This window comes from Pinus tabuliformis, chromosome 4_2 (genome assembly GCF_031772625.1).
Source record: "Pinus tabuliformis cultivar Carrire ecotype Pingquan chromosome 4_2, CPIR1, whole genome shotgun sequence".
Classification (NCBI taxonomy): Eukaryota; Viridiplantae; Streptophyta; class Pinopsida; order Pinales; family Pinaceae; genus Pinus; species Pinus tabuliformis.
Window position 1 is genome coordinate 473,315,122 of NC_142304.1, and position 18,721 is coordinate 473,333,842.

The 18,721-nt window shown below is 38.8% G+C and overlaps 3 pseudogenes; all 3 read right to left on the reverse strand.

The window, feature by feature from the left end:
* Positions 1–6,634: 6,634 nt before the first annotated feature.
* On the reverse strand, positions 6,635–7,757 carry LOC149170006 (triacylglycerol lipase 2-like; annotated as a pseudogene).
* A 545-nt stretch (positions 7,758–8,302) lies between these two features.
* Positions 8,303–9,327, reverse strand: LOC149170007 (sucrose synthase 3 pseudogene; annotated as a pseudogene).
* Positions 9,328–16,484: 7,157 nt separating this feature from the next.
* LOC149170008 (sucrose synthase 2-like) lies at positions 16,485–17,873 on the reverse strand (annotated as a pseudogene).
* Between the last annotated feature and the right edge of the window lie 848 nt (positions 17,874–18,721).

Genomic DNA, 18,721 nt, shown 5'->3' on the forward strand with positions numbered 1-18,721 from the left:
CAATACAAATATGCCATCTTCCATCTTTCTTAGGTACTAGCACTAATGGAGAGACCCACTGACTATCGGAAATAGGATAGATAAAAACGACATCCAAGAGTTTCTGTACTTCTTCCTTCACAATATATCTTAGAGCTGGATTCATTCGCCTTTGGGGTTGTTGGACACGTCTGGTTCCTTATTGAATATAGATATGATGTGTACAAGTTTCAGGAGGAATACCCTTCATATCTTCATAGCCCCAAGCAAAGGAACTAAGATGGTTTTGCAACAAATTCACAAGCTGCTCCTGCTGAGATGAGTCCAAATCTGAAATAATATGCAAGGATTTACCAGGGATAATCTCAAAAAGAGTAGTATCAGGCTCAGGATTACTCAAGGGATTGGTCAAATGCAGTGGTACAGAAGAATGAGAATCACAATTATCTTGAAAATCTAGGCTAAAAATCTAGCTCAATGGCTCAAAATTAGGCATAGTGTCTAGATTATTCAGGAAATCTTGAATCTCATGTTCTTGTGAAGACCCAGTATAATGATGGATAAGGGAAATGGGATGAGTCTCCCCATCACTACTTTTATCCAACCATAAAGTATCTTGAAGGTATTGAATGGATCTGGTAGGGGGATACAAGGTAACTTTCTTCCTAGAATCTCCATACGAAATATACATATCACCAGAACAACATCCAGTATATTCATCGGCTGTAGCAAGCCATGGTCGACCCGAGATCAAGGGATGTCCTCCTACTGGTTTCTTTGGTTGAAGCACAATGAAATCAACAAGATATTCCCCAAGAATCTAATGAGATGATCACATCATCTAATACTCCTTCTGGCATAATTTTAGATCTATCTGCTAATTCAAGCATAGTGGGAGTAGGATGAAGATGAGATAATCGAAGTTGATCCATGGTGTGCTTAGTCATGACATTAATGGCTGCCCTCAGGTCTATAAGAACATTAGAGACAAGGACATTACCAATCTGAACTGAGACATCAGGATTTACGGGAATGGTTTGAAGCAACAAATTGAATGGTTTGGGGTTCCAATCTCTTCCTCCCGAGTTTCTTGAGACAGAGTTCCTTAATAATCTTGGTACAAATGGGGATCTCTTTGATGGCTTGAAGCAAAGGTATCTTAATGAAAATATTCCAAAGCTCTGATGCCAAGCTAGTCTTAGAAATAGGCTCACTTCTTTCCATTACTAGCCTCTCTGGGAAGGGAGGCTGGTTGGAAGAAGATGACAAGGATTCAGAGGGTAAGGGCTACTTAGTGACAACTTTCGGAGAATGGTTAATAGTTTCCTCTTCTCCCTTGTCTTCAAAAATCACTGTAGGTTGCTTCTGATTTTCTGATGTTACAGTCCTTCCTGATCTTATCATGAACCCAAACTGGAATAGACTAGTACTCGAATGGTAAAGGTGGGTTTGTTACATAGATCATTTGCACTGCTTTATTACTGTTAGGATTGGGCATAGGTTGATCAGGCAACCGAGGAGGTCGAAAAGGTGGAGATAAAGGCAATGGTGGAGTAGACTAACTCAGAAGTTGGGGCATTGAATAAGGTGTATGCGTAGATGGATATGACTGCATGGGTGGCTGGTAGGAATATGGAGAATGAGTTGGCCCTCTCCAACCTTGTTGCCATGGTTGAGAAGGTTTCCCACGCTGATATTGATTCCCATACTACCACTGCTGATTAGTGTTAGGATAAGAATATGCATTTGAATTATAACCAAAATAGTGTGGAGAAAAATTCAGGAGCCATACCTGCACTTACCTGAGGCCAATTCCTTCTTGCTCCCATAGCATACAAGTATTCAGCTTCAGGCTGTCCCCTTATAAATACAGTTTTAAGTACTGGTATAGAGGGACATTTTTCTGTGACATGGTCTTCTGCACAAATATCACACTTATTAGTTTCTTTCAAATTAAGAGGACACTCTTTAGGACGATGCTTGCCTCTACATTTAGGACAGAAAATACATAATGACTCTTGTTCCTTCATGAGTTTTTGCTGAAATTTTAAAGAGTTTAACTGTTTGGTAACAATATTCATTATATCAATTTTCATGTTTTCCATTTCATTTTCTAGTCCAATAATCATAGCATTAGTAGATTCAGTTTTTCTATTTCTATTTCGAGTTCCTCTACCGGATCTATACTGATTTCTTGAAAATTTCCTGCATAATTCACAAGTTTGTTCAAAATTTTGCTGAGAAATATCACCTTGTCTTAACATATTTAAATTATTTATAGCCTTATCAGTAAGTCCCCTTAAGAACAAGTTTCTAATAGTACTAGGATCAAGCTTAAGTTTCAACCTTTGTAAAATATACAAAAATATTTCTAGGTAATCTTTAAGAGTTTCATCATTGTCCTGTATGATTGTAAAAATCTCACGCTGCATGTCCCGAGTTTTGCAATATTTTTGATATTTAGACAAAAACACTCTCTTCATCTGATCCCAAGAGGTTATAGTGTTTCCTCCTATCCCCATAAAACAGCATAGAGCTGAGTCCTTGAGAGTAAAAGGAAATAATCTTAGCTTCTGAGTGTCAGTTGAATAATCATAACTTCTACACAGAATATCAAACTCGAATAGAAAAGAGTTAGGATCTTCATGAACTTTACCATGGAAATGAGGGAGAGATGATGGTGGAATATTCTTCATTTGCACCACAGTATCAGGATCCACAATTGGAACACAAAAGTGGATTGTTCTCCAATAACCTGGTTTTCACTAGTCCCTTCCACATGATCTTCATGGTCCGCCATTATTTCCCTTTTACTTGAACCGCTCTCAACAGGCTGAACCACACCTGAGCTATTGTCACTAGAATCTAGGTGGACTGTTCCTGTGTGATGGGTTTGAATTGGATTGGGCTTCCTGCTTACAGAAGGAGACTCAATATGATAATTGTTTTCAAAATTATTTCGGCCCTTAGTGGGCTTTGAACCCTTACCTTTTCTAGGAATTCATTTAAAAAAGAAAGAAAAATAACAAACAACTTCTAATATAAAAAAATGATGTCAGAAATCAATTAACACTAGTAAAATTCCTTCAAAGAAGATTTTCTAAAAAATACTGCAAAGATAAAAGATTAATTACCTCTATTGTATAATCAGAAAATTATTACCAAATCAAATCGCCTCCCTGGCAATGGCACCAAAATGTTGGGTGCAGGAATTACACTTAAGCAAACTCCTCAACACTTAATTTGTCAACCCGGGGGATCCGTAAACTTCGAGACGAAGCACAAGAAATGCCAAAGATGGTATTAATCTTCCTAATATAAATCCCTACTTTCTTTAAAGGAAAGATTGTAGAATCAAATTAAAAAGAGAAAAAGGAAACTTGAACTATCAAAATAATCTAAGACCAGAACAAGGAAGAATGCATTTGCAAGAGGGAATTAAAGATAAAGGGCAATCACTCTAGCAAATTATTTTTCAACTACTGATTATGTGTTATTCTTTAGTAGAGACACTTAGCAGTCTCATCAGATGGGCCCTTAAACCTACTCCATTAGATATTTCCTTCTTGCACTAATCTGTCCTATTGCACTAATATGTCCTGTACTATCGCAGTCTGCTTGCACTAGTGCAAGAATAGAGATTTATGCAGAAGGTATAAATAACATCTTTACTAAAGGATTTTTTCTTCCTGTTGTTAGCACTCGAATATGCCTCAGGCTGAATGAAGGCGAGGTTCAAGGTAACATCAAATGAAGCTCAACGTCGTAGCTAGCCCTACGAGGACAGGAGAGGGCTCTCTCCAGGTCTATCTCGATAAAATTATCAATAGAGTCCGAGATGACTTAAAATGGGAACTGATTTAGGCTAGTAAAATGAATTTGAATGAGGGATATTTGATTTAATGACTAAGTTGTTGGGCTGCATGGGACAAGGGCAGCATGAGCAGAGACTTAACCAAAGGCACAAGATATTTCATAAGGCGAGATAAGCATGAGGTTTTAGCAATCGAATTGAATTTAAATGAGGTGAAAAGACTGTTTAAGAAAGCTGAAAAGGGCATTAATGTATGAATCCTTTCCAGGCAGAAGAAAACACATAAAGACTGAACACTTCCTCAAGGCAGAGAAATGACTGAATTCTACCTTTCTCACTTAAAAGTATTCAGCTAGAAATGATCATGAATGAAATGCAAAACATCACAGGATACATATGAAACAGAGAGAAAAACACATGCCAAAACTCATACTACAAGAATCTTATAAATCAGAGTTGCACCATTTAATTATTTCTCTATCAATCTGTACAGCCAAATGTTGAGTTATTCCTCCACCATTTCCCAGAACTCAGAACCATTTACACATAATTTTCATACAATAAATAGACTCAGGAATGGGAAAACAGATCGATTTGAGAATAGGGGCCGTTTCACCTAAAATCATGAGAATAGGAAAGGTCTGCTCTAAAAAGGAGCAACGTTACATTTGTTTGTTGATGGCCAATTAAAAGACAGAATCTGGAGCGTAGACCCTTTGAATTGCAACTGCAGTTAAAAATATACTATCGGTTCCTATCTTTCTACTGCGATGATTCTTCACCTTACGTTGGCCCTTTGAATCAAAAACTAATTTTTCAATAAACGGTTTTCCACTAAAATTTCACCTTTAATGAATGTACCTAGCTGCAATTTGCTAAGCTCAACATGTGTCTCCATTTTGCAGAAATTACTTTTATCACTGGTCTTAGAGAGCTGGTCTAATGAAAGTGTAACAATGAACATCCAACACACCTCCACTGTGAACCAAAACACTATGAAGATTATATAAATCGCGCACACTTCTATCAGCATCTGGAGAGAGATAGTTGCCATTGTCTCTGTCTGTGTCAAGTGAAGTAGAAATTCATTTCGATCATTTATCTTGACCATTGTGTCTCGCATGAAATCATATTCAACGCTTCAGTGAAGTTCTGGTACGGGGAAAACCGAGGAAAAGAACACCTTTTCTTGTCTTCTAAAGTCCATATTGCGCTACGCGATATTTGTTATCACCATCAAGTTTTTTCAACTTCAACATACTTATCAAATGAAGCATAGACATCTCGGTAGTCTTTAACATCAAGCTGTAGATCATATAATGATTCCTTCCTTGTAGATTTATAATCCACATTTATGCACTCCATGTAGTTCAAATGATGTCTTTCAAATAGATGCTTTATTGTATCCTCACCAGCTATTCCCTTCATTTATCTTCTAACTTCTCACAGAGTACTTGGTTTATCTCCTGCAAATCCTCTGTTGTAGCGTGCTCCACTTCCATGCTACAGAGAGGTGTAGAGAAATCTATATCATGCTTCTTTATAAAAGCTTGAAGCCCACAAGTGGATCTTGTGAGATATGCAGCACATGTATTCTCCAATTTCGCATTTAAACTACCTCCCACAAACATTACTATAAACTGTTGAGTGCAAAAATAAACAATATCACATGTCTTTTTCCTAAACATGTAATATATGGAATGAAATGAATCTTCCCAGGAAGATTGTCATTTTGACAGGAACTCATTCTCTGAAACATAGTATTATTCAACATTTGGCACCAGTTTAAGTGAAGAGGAAGAAATTAGGCGCATATTAACTTTCAAGCTCAAATATGAAGGTACTCTATCTCCAGCTATTGGCAAATCATGTCCAAAACTGTTAGCATGCAAGGATGATCCTAAATTTCCCAATAAACCTGTAGAGTCATGAGGTTGAGCAACAATAGTTGAGGCCTTATTATTTTCCAATCCCTTAAACGCCTTGGTCATATCAACAGTCGTTCTTGAAGACCAAGCAGGAGAACTCGAAGAGCGCTCAACAACATTACGAAAGTTGTTATATTCTTTGACACTCAGCCTTTAATTCAATGTTCTTGTTTGCATATGCACTATTTATGGAGATATCTGGATTATCGGATGAAGAGTGATTTCCATTCATTCTCCAAATAAATTTTGATGAAAGCTTCACATCAAACGGTGTGGAACATCGGCTGGTCTCTTTTATCTGTTTCTGGGTAGCTTGGGCAACTCAACTTTCTTAGGCCCAGAAACCATTGCATCATTGGACTTCTCTCCTTGTGATGTCATAAACCAGTAACACTCCAGCTGCTCCTCTGTAACGCTCCAGCTGCTCCTCGGAATGACACCTGTCCAGCCGTGTCCCAGATTTGAAGTTTTATTTGATTTGTTATCAATGGTAAACATGCGAGCATCAAACTCCATGCCAATTGTCAAGTCGTGGACAGGCTGGAATCTCTTATCAGTGAACTGGAGGAGAAGACGTGCCCACCCCTGAGTATTTGGCAGCCACCTGTACAGCTGCAGTTCCATCTAATTCGAAAAACCTTTTTGGAGCAGAAGGAATGAGATTATTTTGATTTTTATTTGAAGCCGTGGTGAATTTCTGGTCTTTGACTGTTTCATTTTCCTTTTGTCGTTACATTGTTTTGATAGTATGGTGCCTTGTGATTAGATAAAGAGGCACCGTATCATGCTCATCAAGGTAATTGATACGTTAAAATCTGGCACCCTCTTTCCCATGTAAACATCCTTATTAAAGTAATCAAAACGTCACTTTTAGTTGGAAAAATTATTATGCATCAATCTAGAAGATCTAGCTCTAAAAAAAAATGATGACGCTATCATAGAGCTTCTCCTTGCCATTGATGGAAAAGATGAAGTCCGAATGGGAAAATTTGGGTTTGAAAACATATTTGTATCCCGCTCTCAACTCGCACTTCGGTTTTTCCACGTCTCGTAGGTCTGCAAGAGCGTCTGCACCTCCAGAAGCGAGGAACAAGTTTTGGGTGGGCACTCTGGACAGATCATATGCCAGAGGATACATGGAATTATACCTCTGATTGTTCTCTGTAGCTCCATAATCATATTTCTGAAACTTGTTTGCTCTATACAATTGAGCTAAATGAATTAAGTTCTTAGCTGAGGTATCCTCTGAAGTCTCATACATCCCACTTCTAGAAATGTTAAGGCAACAGTTTATTCTGCATAGATTCTGAAGTCTTCAAGTAGATTTAGAACGTTTCCAGCAACTGCTATCGGCGAAAACATATGAGAGTCATAAGCAACTGGAGCCAATAATGCCACTTTGTCCACAATATCCACTAAAATCCCTTCACTTAAAGCAGCCAGGGTGCATTGAGCTCCCTGAGAGTGGCCGATGAGATGAACTTTTCAGTTTGTAATGTTGTGCACAAGTACATCATGTCGGGAAGGTCAAAGGCTGCCAATTCATCCGAGCTCCAATCCCAGTATGCCTTATCTAATTCTGTCAAGTATTCATGGCCATAGCTATAACTCGTGGTGCGAGCATTCCCAATCCAAACATCATAACCTGCATCTGCCAGAACAAACGCAGGGGACACATCGGCTTGATCAGGGGGATTCACCACCCATGAGATTCCACCAGTTAAAACGCCGTGGTTAAAGAAAATGGGACTCTTTCAATTGGATTTAGATGGGAATGCCCGAGAATAGATCCTCTGAACTCCCAACCGAAAGCCATCTACAGTTGTAGTCTTGTATTCCTGGCAACCATATTTAGAATAATAAGGTTGCACGAGTGTGGCGCAGAAACGGCCTGGCTCCTGCGCTCCCCTGATAAAGAGGGTATTTGAATTGAAACCAATACAGAAAAGTAAACCAAATATCATTTTCCATGCTTCCATGAATGCCCGCCCACCAGAAGAACAGTGAAAGGTTGTACTTCTCACAGATGCTCTCATATCTGTCAATTTGAGGGGTTTCAAAGGCGACTTGATGCAATTTGGAACAAGTTTCGGGCCTTTGTGGGTGTGCGCCGCACGCAAAACCCAGTGCGCCGCGCCCTGGGTGTGCGTCGCGCCCGTTGAACAAATGAACTAAGGGTTGGCTCTGTGTGCGCCGCGCCCTGGGTGTGTGTCATGCCCTAGGTGTGTGCCGCGCCCCTGAGTATATGCGTCGCGCTGCTTGCAAACACCCATTCTACTCTTCTAAAGTGCATTTCCATCCCTCCAGACTTCAACTCGGCTTTTCTTTTGGGTGTTTTGAAAATTTCTTTCTTGATAATTGTGAGAAGTGCTCGAGGTCTGCAAACATTGCCTCTCAACCAGTGATGCACAATTTTATCAAGGTGTTCAACCATCCTAATTTAACAAAATTGGCCCCCACCTCTATGGAAAATAGAAATGCATAAGAAATATCACATATTCTAAATCGTGAATGATAAAACAACCTTCTTTGGCAACTTACTGTGGCACGAAACACGTATTAAGCAGAGGAGAGGTGTCACTCAATGTTTATGAGAAGATTGATTGAGTAGCACATCTCCCCCCAGCATTTCATCTTCAATCCCATCAACATTTTCTTCAATAGCTAAGGGCACAGTTTTAACCAGATTTCTGTACTTTAGGCTGTAAAACATCTCCAGATAACGGCGTGTCTCTCGTCTTTCAAGTTTTGATACATACTTCCAAAATACATAAACCCCAGATAGCGTCATTAATCTGTCAGCATAAAACTGCCATGTATATTTTTCATAGATACGTTGTAGACCAACATCAGAGATCTTGTTTTAGTAGGTGGGATCTGTGTGGCACCTCTCAAAAAATTCAGCAATCTGTTCACTTGTAGAATTCCCATCCACAATGATTTTAGCAGGACCTCCATTACATGTTGCAAATGTGGGAAGACCACGTGTCATTGCCTCAACAACTGTAAGCCCAAAAGCTTCATAAAGTGCAGGCTATATGAAGGCACCTCTTGTGTCACAAATGTAGCGGTACAGCTTTGCATTCCGTAATCTATTCTTTTGTGTACATATCCACCGGAACTGACCATTCAAGTTATACTCTTTGATAAGTCTATGCATTTTTCAATTTCAGCCACTTCTTCTCTGTCTTTGGACTTTGATGGGTCAATATCACCAGCAACCACAACAAGGTTAACCAGCTCCCTCAGGCATTTGTTCTTTGCAAACCGTTCAACCAATCATGTCATATTTTTCACTCAGTCGAGTATTGCGATAGAAAATATAATAGTTTTTTATGGTCATTCAAGGCACACACATGTTTAGCTGTCTGCTCAGAATCAGGTAAAGCAGTAAGGCGGCGCTGCTTTTCTGTGTAAGGGAAATAAGTCTGCATGTCTGCTCTAGGAGAAAAAATGTTGAATTTTGGATCAAAAACATTAATTCCATTAACCACACGGTAGAGACCAGGAAGGGTGAAAGCAATGTGGCTTTCATATTGTCCAACATTATCCTTAGTTCCTGCAATCTCTTGATATGTTAGTGATAATGAAATCTGCGTGATTCATTGAAATTAGATATGCAGTAAACTAGCAAGAGAAGTAGTATTTTTCCTCAAAATCCCTCCAATATATGTCTGAATCTGGGTATTTCGTCCTCTCCAAAGCATGAGCAATGTTGCACTGAGTAATTCCTTGTTTATGTGCCATCAAAGATGCAACTAAATTCCCATTGCTGTAATTTCCAATAATCAGATCAGGTTGACCTTTCAGCTCTACACTTACTTCATTTGATACATCTTGTGCATTTGACAATGTCTCAGTTGCTAGTGAACTTGGTCTCAGATTTCAAATTGTCCAACTTCATTCTTGTATAAGGCACTTCTGGACAACTACAAGCCACACAGGGTTCACTTTCAAGATAATAACCATCAAACTCCACCAAACTGTTGAGCGTGTTGTATATTCGACAATTAGGATGATTTGCCAAGAGTTCGTTTTGTGAATGGAGCGTATCATAAAACAAATTTGACAATTTCTTCTTCAAAACAGAGTTTTGAAGAAGAAATATCTTTGAGCATTAATGATGATGAAACTCTTGAAATAAGAAACTTATTGAACCTCCCTCTGGCCTGCAAGCATTATTTCACACTTCTGGAGACAAAACCCTGGACTCAAGAATTAAAATGACTCTTTTTGACCAAAATGGCATTTGATGACTACAAATGATGAGAAATGAACCTTGGTAAATTTGATTCTGACAGAGGACTGACAAGACTAAGTCTAACATTAGCTCCAATTTGGATGGCAGCTACCGCTATGTGGAGGTGCCAAGAACATCAGATCTCTGGGAGAGCTAGACAATGCCTTCGTCCATTGGGCTATGGAGTCCATTATTCTGACAAAACAACATGACTCAATTTATTGGCTGAAGCTTGACTCAAACTGACTCAATGCGAACTGAAATGATTGAAAAGCTTAACTCTAGCAAACTAACTCAAAATACCAAGACCTGAACTTAAAACTTAAAGCTTGGTGGCATTATATGGCCACCTGTGTTTCTTACAAGGCCATATATGATCAAACTATATCAGAATGCCAATGTAACCAATCAAGCAGATGCCTTCTTGCTTGATTCTCCTGATCAGATCTTCTGGTCAGCCATAGATACTTGTAACTAGGCATCCAAAAAGCTAATTGACTCTTATCTCCTTCATCGCTGAATATTGCAATAATCACCTTCACTGCTGACTGCAATAAATCTACCATTGGATTGTGAAAAACATGAAGATTTTCTTCCTGTTGAAGAAACAAGGTGTCCTTTGCTTCAAATTCTAATCTTGCTTCATCATGCACTTCAGTAAAAGTATGCTCCTGGGCTTCAAAAAACTCTGAACAGGTAGATGAGCAGATATCTTCTTGGAAAAACATTTCAACACATGAAACATATGAAGAGGAATCTGAATGGAAATCCTAAATGTTTTGATCTTCTGTGGTGTGAATATATTGAATGAAGGTCTGATCTTGTTTTTCATATACTGACTGGATTACCTCCTCATGAAGGCTGTATTCTAAAGAACTGAGAACATTTGGATCCATAACTGTGTCTTCTGCATCCCAGATGATTTCAACAGCAAAGTTCTCTTTCATAGGATTCCGTACTTGGCATTCTTGGTCATCACAATCTGAATCTGGAACTGAAATAGTTGTCCTGACATTATCACATTCTGAAATTAGAACTGAAATTACTTGCATGTCGTCTTCTTCTATTGACAGATCTGAACCGATACTTTTTCTTTCATCACCTTCAACCATATGGAACTCTTCAACCTGCTGATTTATTTCATATAATTCATGTTGACTGTCAAGATACAGAATTCTTTCACCTTCCACCGTACTACAATCTTCATTATGCTGCAAATTTTCATGATCATCTTTACGCTGCTGAAAGGATTTTCATACGAGGCTTCCATGATCTCATCATCCATGAAATTATCATCTTTGTAATATTTTTAAAGGCTTTCAATAAAAGTAGAAGCATGTTTGCAATAGTCATGAACTAGATTTAATGATGGATAAGTTTCTTTATACTTCTCAAAGAATATCGAATGAAAATCCTTTAGACAATAAATGGAAGCAGGTGGAAAACTTTCATACCAAGATCGGGCTTCGTCTTCTAGAGTAGCCATAAACATTTTCATCAAACAATCTTCAGGAAAACCGATCTTTAATTTATGCACGTGAATGTGAAATTTCACCAGATGAAGAGCAGCGTAATTACCTTCCACATTTCTGAACACAGGCAAATTCTTTGACCAATCTACCTTGGGCATTTTATTTGGAAAACCTGGGATGTGATCTTGGCTCATGGGAGCGTATCTTCTTGCAATCTGATCCATCTTAAGAAATCTCAAAGCTACTGATCCCTCTACAGTGGAGTCACCATGAAGGATTGATTGCATGGATTTTTCAGTGAATGGAGTCGCCAGGTGAATGATTTTAGTCATCTTCTTATGTTTGATCATTGTTCACCATCAACAATCAGCTCTGAACTTGAGATATGTACTAGGGCAAAACAATCTACAAGTAAACCATTTTTTCCCTAGTTGAGTCGCCACTATGTTAGCGCCCGAATCTACCTCAGGCTGAATGAAGGCGAGGTTCAAGGCAACATCAAACCAAGCTTAGCCTCATAGCTAGCCCTACGAGGACAGGAGAGGGCTCTCTCCAGGTCTATCTCGATAAAATGATCAATAGAGTCCGAGATGACTTAAAATGGGAACTGATTTAGGCTAGTAAAATGAATTTGAATGAGAGATATTTGATTTAATGACTAAGTTGTTGGGCTACGTGGGACAAGGGCAGCATGAGCAGAGATTTAACCAAAGGCACAGGATATTTCATAAGGTGAGATAAGCATGAGGTTTTAGCAATCGAATTGAATTTAAATGGGGTGAAAAGACTATGTAAGAAAGCTAAAAAGGGCATTAATGTATGAATCCTTTCCAGGCAGAAGAAAACACATAAAGGCTGAACACTTCCTCAAGGCAGAGCAATGACTGAATTCTACCTTTCTCACTTAAAAGTATTCAGCTTGAAACGATCATGAATAAAATGCAAAACATCACAGGATACACATGAAACAGAGAGAAAAACACATGCCAAAACTCATACTACAAGAATCTTATAAATCAGAGCTGCGCCATTTAATTATTTCTCTGTCAATCTGTACAGCCAAACACTAAGTTATTCCTCCACCGTTTCCCTGAACTCAGAACCACTTACACGTAATTTTCATACAATTAATAGACTCAGGAATGGGAATCGATTTGAGAATAGGGGCCGTTTCACCTAAAATCATGAGAATAGGAAAGATCTGCTCTAAAAAGGAGCAGCGTTACATTTGTTTTTTGATGGCCAATTAAAAGACATAATCTGGAGCATAGACCCTTTGAATTGCAACTGCAGTTAAAAATATACTATCGGTTCCTATCTTTCTGTTGCAGTGACTCTTCACCTTATGTTGGCCCTTTGAATCAAAAACTAATTTTTCAATAAACGGTTTTCCACTAAAATTTCACCTTTAATGAACGCACCCAGCTGCAATTTGCTAAGCTCAACACGTGTCTCCATTTTGTAGAAATTACTTTTATCACTGGTCTGAGATAGCTGGTCTAATGAAAGCGTAAAAATGACCATCCAGCACACCTCCATTGTGAACCAAAACACTATGAAGAGTATATAAATCGCGCACACTTCTATCAGCATCTGGAGAGAGATATTTGCCATTGTCTCTGTCTGAGTCAAGTGAAGTAGAAATTCATTTCGATCATTTATCTTGACCATTGTGTCTCGCATGAAATCATATTCAATGCTTCACTGAAGTTGTGGTACGGGGAAAACCGAGGAAAAGAACACCTTTTCTTGCCTTCTGAAGTCCATATTTCTCTGCACGACATTTGTTATCACCATCAAGTTATTTCAACTTCAACATACTTATCAAATGAATCATAGACATCTCGACAGTCTTTAACATCAAGCTGTAGATCATATAATGATTCCTTCCTTGTAGATTTATAATCCACATTTACGCACTCGATGTAGTTCAAATGATTTCTTTCAAATAGATGCTTTATTGTATCCTCACCAGCTATGCCCTTCATTTATCTTCTAACTTCTCGCAGAGTACTTGGTTTAGCTCCTGCAAATCCTCTGTTGTAGCGTGCTCCACTTCCATGCTATAGAGAGGCGTAGAGAAATCTATATCATGCTTCTTTAGAAAAGCTCGAAGCCCATGAGTGGATCTTGTGAGATATGCAGCACATGTATTCTCCAATTTCGCATTTAAACTACCTCCCACAAACATGACTATAAACTGTTGAGTGCAAAAATAAACGATATCACGTGTCTTTTTCCTAAACATGTAATATATTGAACGAAATGAATCTTCCCAGGTTGATTTTCGTTTTGACAGGAACTCATTCTCTGCAACATAATATTATTCAACATCTGGCACCAATTTAAGTGAAGAGGAAGAAATTAGGTGCATATTAACTTTCAAGCTCAAATCCGAAGGTACTCTATCTCCAACTATTGGCAAATCATGTCCAAAACTGTTAGCATGCAAGGATGATCCTAAATTTCCCAATAAACCTGTAGAGTCATGAGGTTGAGCGACAATAGTTGAGGCCTTATTATTTGCCAATCCCTTAAAAGCCTTGGTCATATCAATAGTCGTTCTTGAAGACCAAGGAGGAGAACTTGAAGAGCGCTCAACAACATTATGAAAGTTGTTATATTCTTTGACACTCAGCCTTTAATTCAACGTTCTTGTTTGCATATGCATTATTTATGGAGATATCTGGATTACCGGATGAAGTGTGATTTCCATTCATTCTCCAAATAAATTTTGATGAAAGCTTCACATCAAACGGTGTGGAACATTGATTGGTATCTTTTATCTATTTCTGGGAAGCTTGGGCAACTCAACTTTCTTAGGCCTAGAATCTATTGCATCATTGGACTTCTCTCCTTGTGTTGTCATAAACTAGTAATGCTCCAGCTGCTCCTCTGTAACACTCCAACTGCATCCTCGGAATGATACCTGTTCAGCCGTGTCCTAGATTTGAAGTTTTATTTGATTTGTTATCAATGGTAAACATGCGAGCATCAAACTCCACGCCAATTGTCAAGTCGTGGACAGGCTGGAACCTCTTATCAATTAATTGGAGGAGAAGACTTGCCCACCCCTAAGTATTTGGCAGCCACCTGTACAGCTGCAGTTCCATCTAATTCAAAAATCCTTTTTGGAGCAGAAGGAATGAGATTATTTTGATTTTTATTTGAAGCCGTGGTGAATTTCTGGTCTTTGACTGTTTCATTTTCCTTTTGTCGTTACATTGTTTTGATAGTATGGTGCCTTGTGATTAGATAAAGAGGCACCGTATCATGCTCATCATGGTAATCAATACATTAAAATTTGGTACCCTCTTTCCCATGTAAACATCCTTATTAAAGTAATCAAAACGTCACTTTTAGTTGGAAAAATTATTATACATCAATCTAGAAGATCTAGCTCTAAAAAAAATGATGATGTTATAATAGAGCTTCTCATTGCCATTGATGGAAAAGATGCAGTCCAAATGGGCAAATTTGGGTTTGAAAACATATTTGTATCCCGCTTTCAACTCGCACTTCATTTTTTCCACGTCTTGTAGGTCTGCAAGAGCGTCTGCACCTCCAAAAGCGAGGAACAAGTTTTGGGTTGGCACTCTAGACAGATTATATGCTAGAGAATACATGGAATTATACCTCTAATTGTTCTCTGCAGCTCCATAATCATATTTCCGAAACTTGTTTGCTCTATACAATTGAGCTAAATGAATTAAGTTCTTAGCTGAGGTATCCTCTGAAGTATCATACATCCCATTTCTAGAAATGTTAAGGCAACAGTTTATTTCGCATATATTCTGAAGTCTTCAAATAGATTTAGAAAGTTTCCAGCAACTGCTATCGGCGAAATCATATGAGAGTCATAAGCAACTGGAGCCAATAATGCCACTTTGTCCACAACATCCACTAAAATCCCTTCACTTAAAGCAACCAAGGCACATTGAGCTCCCTGAGAGTGGCCGATGAGATGAAATTTTCAGTTTGTAATGTTGTGCACAGGTACATCATGCCGGGAAGGTCAAAGGCTGCCAATTCATCCGAGCTCCAATCCCAGTATGCCTTATCTAATTCTGTCAAGTATTCATGGCCATAGCTGTAACTCTTGGTGCGAGCATTCCCAATCCAAACATCATAACCTGCATCTACCAGAACAAACACAGGGGACACATCGGCTTGATCAAGGGGATTCACCACCCATGAGATTCCACCAGTTAAAACATCGTGGCTAAAGAAAATGGGACTCTTTCAATTAGGTTTACATGGGAATGCTCGAGAAGAGATCCTCTGAAATCCCAACCGAAAGCCATCTACAATTGTAGTCTTGTATTCCTGGCAACCATATTTAGAATAATAAGGTTGCATGAGTGTGGCACAGAAACGGCCTGGCTCCTGCACTCCCCTGATAAAGAGGGTATTTGAATTAAAACCAATACAGAAAAGTAAACCAAATATCATTTTCCATGCTTCCATGAATTCCCGCCCACCAGAAGAACAGTGAAAGGTTGTACTTCTCACAGATGCTCTCATATTTGTCGATTTTAGGGGTTTCAAAGGTGACTTGATGCAATTTGGAACAAGTTTCAGGCCTTTGTGGGTGTGCGCCATGCGCAAAACCCAATTTTCCGCGTGCTGGGTGTGCGTCGCGCACGTTGAACAAATGAACTGAGGGTTTGCTCTGTGTGCGCCGCGCCCTAGGTGTGCACCGCGCCCCTGAGTATATGCGTCGCACTGCTTGCAAACACCCATTCTTCTCTTCTAAAGTGCATTTCCCTCCCTCCAGACTTCAACTCAACTTTTCTTTTGGGTGTTTTGAAAATTGCTTGCTTGATAATTGTGAGAAGTGCTCGAGGTCTGCTAACATTGCCTCTCAACCAGTGATGCACAATTTTATCAAGGTGTTCAACCATCCTAATTTAACAAAATTGGCCCCCACCTCTATGGAAAATAGAAATGCATAAGAAATATCACATACTCTAAATCGTGAATGATAAAACAACCTTCTTTGGCAACTTATGGTGGCACAAAATGCGTATTAAGTAGAGGAGAGGTGTCACTCAATGTTTATGAGAAGATCCATTGGGCAGCACATCTCCCCCCAACATTTCATCTTCAATCCCATCAATATTTTATTCAACAGCTAAGGGCACGGTTTTAACCAGATTTCTATACTTTAGGCCGTAAAACATCTCCAGGTAATGGCGTGTCTCTCGTCTTTCAAGTTTTGATACATACTTCCAAAATACATAAACCCCAGACAACGTCATTAATCTGTCAGCATAAAACTGCCATGTATATTTTTCATAGATACGCTGTAGACCAACATCAGAGATCTTGTTCCAGTAGGTGGGATCTGTCTGGCACCTCTTAAAAAAGTCAACAATCTGTTCACTTGTAGAATGCCCATCCACAATGATTTCAACAGGACCTCCATTACATGTTGAAAATGTGGGAAGACCATGTGGCATTGCCTCAACAACTGTAAGCCCAAAAGCTTCATAAAGTGTAGGCTGTATGAAGGCACCTCTTGTGTCACAAATGTAGCGGTACAACTCTGCATTCCGTACTCTATTATTTTGTGTACATATCCACCGGAACTGACCATTCAGGTTATACTCTTTGATAAGTCTATGCATTTTTCAATTTCGGCCACTTCTTCTCTGTCTTTGGACTTTGATGGGTCAATATCACCAGCAACCACAACAAGGTTAACCAGCTCCCTCAGGCGTTTGTTCTTTGCAAACCATTCAACCAATCCTGTCATATTTTTCACTCGGTCGAGTCTTGCCATAGAAAATATAATAGGTTTTTTATGGTCATTCAAGGCACACACATGTTCAACTATCTGCTCAGAATCAGGTAAAGTAGTAAGGCGGCACTGCTTTTCTGTGTAAGGGAAATAAATCTGCATGTCTGCTCCAGGAGAAACAATGTTGAATTTTGGATCAAAAACATTAATTCCATTAACCACACGGTAGAGACCAGGAAGGGTGAAATCAATGTGGCTTTCATACTGTCCAACAGTATCCTTACTTCCTACAATCTCTTCATATGTTAGTGGTCATGAAATCTACGTGATTCATTGAAATTAGATCTGCAGTAAACTGGCAAGAGAAGTAGTATTTTTCCTCAAAATCCCTCCAATATATGTCTAAATCTGGGTATTTTTTCCTCTCCAAAGCATGAGAAATGTTGCACTGAGTAATTCCTTGTTTATTTGCCATCAAAGATGCAACTAAATTCCCATCGCTGTAATTTCCAATAATCATATCAGGTTGACCTTTCAGCTCTGCACTTACTTCATTTGATACATCCTGTGCATTTGACAATGTTTCAGTTGCCAGTGAACTTGGTCTCAGATTTCAGATTGTCCAACTTCATTCTTGTATAAGGCACTTCTCAATAGCTACAAGCCACACCGGCTTCACTTTCAAGATAATAACCATCAAACTCCACCAAACTGTTGAGCGTGTTATATATTCGAAAATTAGGATGATTTGCCAAGAGTTCGTTTTGTGAATGGAGCGTATCATAAAACAAATTTGACAATTTGAGCATTAATGATGATGAAACTCTTGAAATAAGAAACTTATTGAACCTCCCTCTAGCCTGCAAGCATTATTTCACACTTCTAGAGACAAAACCCTGGAATCAAGAATTAAAATGACTCTTTTTGACCAAAATGGCATTTGATGACTGCAAATGACGAGAAATGAACCTTGGTGAATTTGATTCTGACAGAGGACTGGCAAGACTGAGTCTAACACCGGCAAGGGCTTGAACTTTTCCAGGTTCAAAGCACTCAGATCCTGTGGCAAGAAACTAGTTCTTGCATCGGATCAGAGCTTCCTGCAGTTAAAATTTAATTCTTAAAATGAGTGCTTAATTATTGCAAGTTCTATTATACTATTAAATCAAATTGCACACATAAAAGGTGAATGTTTCTAATCTTAATAGAGTGCAAGAATAAAGAAACAATCAATATACATTTATCCTGTCATAAGCATTGAATTAAAGAAAGAAGATTGCAGGAAGTAGACTAAGAAGGTTTGCTGCATCACACCAATGTGCACTGGTGCAGGTTCATTTCTCCTACTTGGACTAGGCAAGGAAAACCAATAAAACAGAATTGCAGAAAAGGAGATATCACACCAACGTGCACTGGTGCAGGGTTATTTCTCCTGCTTGGACCAAGAGGAGGAAAACCAATCGGAAATCGAGTGAAGGAGAGGAAATTTATCTACTTCACACAACGGATCTGCTTTCACTCAGACATGAATGCATGTGCTTAAAA